Below are 5,025 nucleotides of genomic sequence, written 5' to 3'. Positions count from 1 at the left end.
AGCAGCTTTCATGAATCTGCGGCCTCTGCTGCCGTCGTAAGCCAGAATCGGTGGAGACGGACTGTTTGCTCTGGGTAGACCAATACTAGCACCCAATCCCGGAATAGCTTCGTACGCCCAGACCTGAAGAACTTGTATAAAGCCATCCACGGTGTAACAGCCAGTAATATCTTTGTTCCACAAAGAGTCCATCAGCACCTTAAACGCGACTCTCCCCCATGGATAATTCTCAAACCTTTCTAAATCCATCACTAGCCTTGCGAGAGTAGCTCGTGTAGCGCTTGAGAACTTTTTCCCTTCAATGAATCCAGTGAAGATGGAAAGGTACGCGAGTCGCTTGCGATCTTCCCTGGACCAATCCCCGCATCTCTTCAGTGCTGCTATTATCTGATCAGTACTTGGCCCAGCTTCCCGATGAACTCCCATCATCTCCCAGAAAGAAACCATCTGTGGGGTAACTTCACATTCTGGTGTCTCAAGGTCCTCGATGTAGTCGCAGTTTAGACCAGTGATGTTTTCAAACTCTAACAGTGAAAACCTCGCAGGTTCTGGACCAACGAGACACCACATCTCGTACTTCTTCTTAATGTCCAGCTTTAAACCGAGCAAGTGGTGAACCAGCCTTGAAGCCCAACCAAATCCCTGCTCCTTGAACTTGATGAAAACTCCCAATCTCGACTCCTTGAGCTCTTCAAATTCAGCATCAGTGAGAGCTTCCCTAAGAGCAGTATGCAACTTCGTGTTATCCGTATGATACGAAATGCTATTGTGGGGTTCTGGCTCTTCCCCTAATGTGTATAACCTACGGGGGAGTTCTGGAATATCCATCCTTTTTGTCTGCAAAATAATCAAAGACAACAATAGAAGTCAGAACACAAGCTAAATCAATCACGCCTTAATTGTTACTCCAGACGACTTAGTAGACGACTTAAATATAAGTCGTCTAGAAAGTCGTCCAACTGGACGACTTAGTTGACGACTTATATTTAAGTCGTCTGGAAAGTCTTCCAAATGGACGTACTAAGTCGTCCAGGTTGAAGACTTTCCAGACGACTTACTTACAAGTCTTCCAGTAGAAAAATTTCAAGCGGACCTGATTAGTCGCAGAAGGAGTTCGAGTACTCGTCATTGTGGTTATAGATCTGAAAAAATAAACGTGAAACGGTGAGAATGAGTAAATTGAAAGAGACAACGTTTTATGTTCATCTTTTCCACGAGTTTGATGACTTACCGGCGTTAGGGTTTACAGAGAAACGGCGCTACGGTTTACAGAGAAGAAGCGGCGGCGCTAGGGTTTAGAAGAAGCGGCGGCGCTAGGGTTTAGAAGAAACGGCGGTGCTAGCTAGTGTTTAGAGTAAGCGGCGGTGAGAACGTTGGTGAGCACGGTGGCGAGGGCGACGGTTTGTTCGGAAATAGTGGAAGCGGGGGCGCTAGGGTTTAGAGGAATCGGCGGCGCTAGGGTTAGAAGAAGCTGCGGCGACAACGGTGAGAATGAAGTGAGATAGATAGCCGACGTTGAGAACGATGGTTGTTCGGAAATAGTGGGAATTCGAATCGCCTTTGATATCGCCGGTGAGAGAGAACTGTTAGGGTTTCTGTTCGCGGAAAATGAAAAAAAAAAAAAAAAATCACCTTATATATTGGGTAAATAATCCGGTTAGCTTTAAAAGTACATTGGTAAACTTTAAGGTTTGGTCCGGTTTAGACGACTTATTCTGGCTGATAATGTACATCAGACGACCTAATATTTAGTCGTCTGGGAACAGAAGACTAAATATTAAGTCGTCCAATACCCTAAAATGAACCCCTAAACTAAAATGACTAAATTAACTTACTAACCACGTTATAAAATCAAATTATACTTCAATAGTGTTTACTATACACAGAAATGAACACGCCTAGGTAATTTTAAAAATTTTCAAAAACGGTTTTAATGCTTTCCAAAATCTAACCCTAAGAACACATACAATACTACAACATATGTTGATGAAACATAAACTAAAGAATATCATGACTCACTACTTTCACTCATCTGGGCTGAAAACAATTGAAATTTGTTATATATTAATTTATATCTCTTAAGACATATGTTAATTACATAATTCCAATTTTTCACTTATCAAAATATTTTTATACATAAATTTAATTATACAAATGTTTGATTTGTTTATATGATGTCCAATAAATATTGGTCATATAATTTACTGTAGAACGCAAAAAAAATTATTCGATGTAATTAAACACATTGTTATTTTTAAATATATTATATGAATACACACATTACAAACCATGTATAATATTTAATAGACAAAGAAAAAATGAAAATTGAGGGTCAAAATCTAGTAAGAAAATTAAAAAACAATAATGAAAAAACTAATGGTCTTTCTGACCTGGCCAAACATGATTGATGACACGCATTAGCACTGAAAGTTTGCTGTAAAACTATGTTTACTAGTATCATATGATTCATTAAACCAACACATGAAAACAAAGCAACCAAAAAGCCTTAAACCCTAATACAACAACTTGAGTCTCTGAAACGAGACGAAAAAACTCCAAATCCACTTCCACCTAGACTTCCCAAGAATCGTCTTAAAAGGCTAAACTAAAGATTTGATAGGATACAAGAAAAAAAATGTGACACTGTCCTTTCACTATTCAAGCAATAATCTGAAAGTCTAGTTCCTATATAGTCTTGGAAATACAAAAAGGGAGGAAGATCTCATGGTCTAGAATCTGCAAAAGGATTACCCAGTAGCTTGATTAGTTGGTATCTCTGGTTTATCATGTTCAGACTTCAGCTAATGGACTCCATTCTCTTTGAGAGCTGCTAGGATTGTGTTTGTAAAGTAGAAGGTACATGAGAAGAACCATTGGCTTTAAGAGAAGGTATGTCTTCTTCAGTAACGTTGAGTCTTGATGACGATCCCAAGTCTTTTTCCATTAACGGATCTTCTCGAACCTCTCTCTCTGCAGCATTTCCTTCTAAAACTCATGGAGGACTATAATTCGCAAGTAGTGGTCTCGTGTTAGGATACCTCGCAAATAACAGGAGGGAGAAAAATCGAACCTAAGTTGCTTAAAGCTTCTGCTTAAGTGGGATCTGCCTGGATTACCTTCTCGATCATGCGGGCAGCAGCATCCATTTCCCCCTGTAATGTTAGCATTCTATTGACTCTATACAGGAATCATTGAGACACCCTTGTTCTAATATCAGACCTGGACTGTGTAGACAACACCAAAGGTTATTAAGCGACTGTGCGAAATTTGGTTTGATTTGACAGAGTCCATCTACATAGGTTTGAAGTATTATTATTAGCCACAAAATTTTTTATATTTTATTTTTGGTTAGTAATATTTTTCGCCACAAAAATTTCTTTGAGCAATGGTAAAGAGTTTTTTTTTTTTTTTTGCTAAAAAGCAATGGTAAAGAGTTCATGTCTAATTTTAAATTTAGCTATCAGCATAAATAGACATTCACTAAATTATATATATAAATTGTTACAAAGACAAAACTATAACTATTATACATAGATACCATGATTAGACTATCTTTGTTCTAAAAAATGAATCATTTTACATATTTTGGGTTGGTTTTTGCTATGTATTACAGATTTGGTACAGCTTGCAAATCTAATATTATAGAAATTACTAATCGACTTGGTCCTGGTATTCTTCTCCAATATCATTGTACAAAACCGAGCAGCGGCAATGATCATGACGATGGAAATAAAGAACTATCATTTAATAAGACACATACCATCAAATTCAGGGAGGTGCTCCTAGTTAATTTTCGAAGGATACAATATCGTTGTAAATTAAGGTATGGTAAGTATTCCCATGACCTTGAAGTATATCGATCAGCCGCTACAAGACGATGTGGCCAACGCCGTTTATGGACTGCCAAGAAAGATGGAATTTATTTTAGAAGGGGTTATAATAAACCATCGGAATTTGAACGCAATTGGAATTTTGTTCCTTAATAGGTAGTTTTATGTGTAATGCACAAAAACCATTATAAAATTATTAAGTATTTTGAAGTTGATTGGTTGAAGCTCTGGCTTTCTATTTTTTGCTCTAAGATATAGGTTTTAAATTTCTGGTTTTGGCTTTAAATTATTTTGCTGTAGAATTTTTTTTTTTTGTCATCAAATTTTTTTCAAAACGCTAAATAAAAACTCGAGAAAAGTGTTTTGTAAAGCTAACATATTTTCTTATATAATGGTTTGGCTTTTGATTCACTTTTAAAAAATAAAAACATGATTGCTTGAAAAAATGGCTTTAGAAATTAAAAAGGTTGTCCATAGTTCTTACCGCCACTCCCAGTTACGTGCATATCTATTTTTAATAATTTTTATGTATTTTCCTGTACCATGTGCATATATAAAAAAAATAAATTTAAATTATGTTTAGATAATATTTTGTTGACTTTTAGATTTTCTTATTTTCTTAAAAAACATGATTGTTTTTAAAAATGGCTTTAGAAATTAAAAAGGTTGTCCATAGCTCTTACAGCCACTGTCAATTACGTGCATATCTATTTTTAATAATTATTATGTGTTTTCTGCACCATGTGCAGATATAAAAAAAATAAATTTAAATTATGTTTAGATAATATTTTGTTGACTTTTAGATTTTCTTATTTTCTTGCAATATTTAATTAATATTTTAAATTTAATTATATGTAAAAATAAGATAATAATATATGGCTTTAAAAAATGAAAGCATGATTGCTTTAAAAATGGCTTTAGATAACAAAAGCACGATTGCTTTGTACTTTGTAAATATTAAGTAGCGTGTTCACTGCATATAAACGTCTACTACCTTTTAAATATGTATATAATAGTATAATATTCAATTTTCAAATAAATTTTTAAATATTTGTTAATTACAATTTATATTAAATAGCTTTATATAAAGTAACAAAAATGATTTATGCTAATATGTACCAATATATTATGAGTTATTCTTATGTTCATTCCCTAGGGTGAACATGTAGGTTCGTTAACTAATATGATATTATTA

The sequence above is a fragment of the Raphanus sativus genome, chromosome 6 (genome assembly GCF_000801105.2).
Source record: "Raphanus sativus cultivar WK10039 chromosome 6, ASM80110v3, whole genome shotgun sequence".
In the NCBI taxonomy this organism is placed as follows: domain Eukaryota; kingdom Viridiplantae; phylum Streptophyta; class Magnoliopsida; order Brassicales; family Brassicaceae; genus Raphanus; species Raphanus sativus.
The sequence above is the reverse complement of the archived record's forward strand: the minus strand, read 5'-3'. Positions refer to the sequence as shown.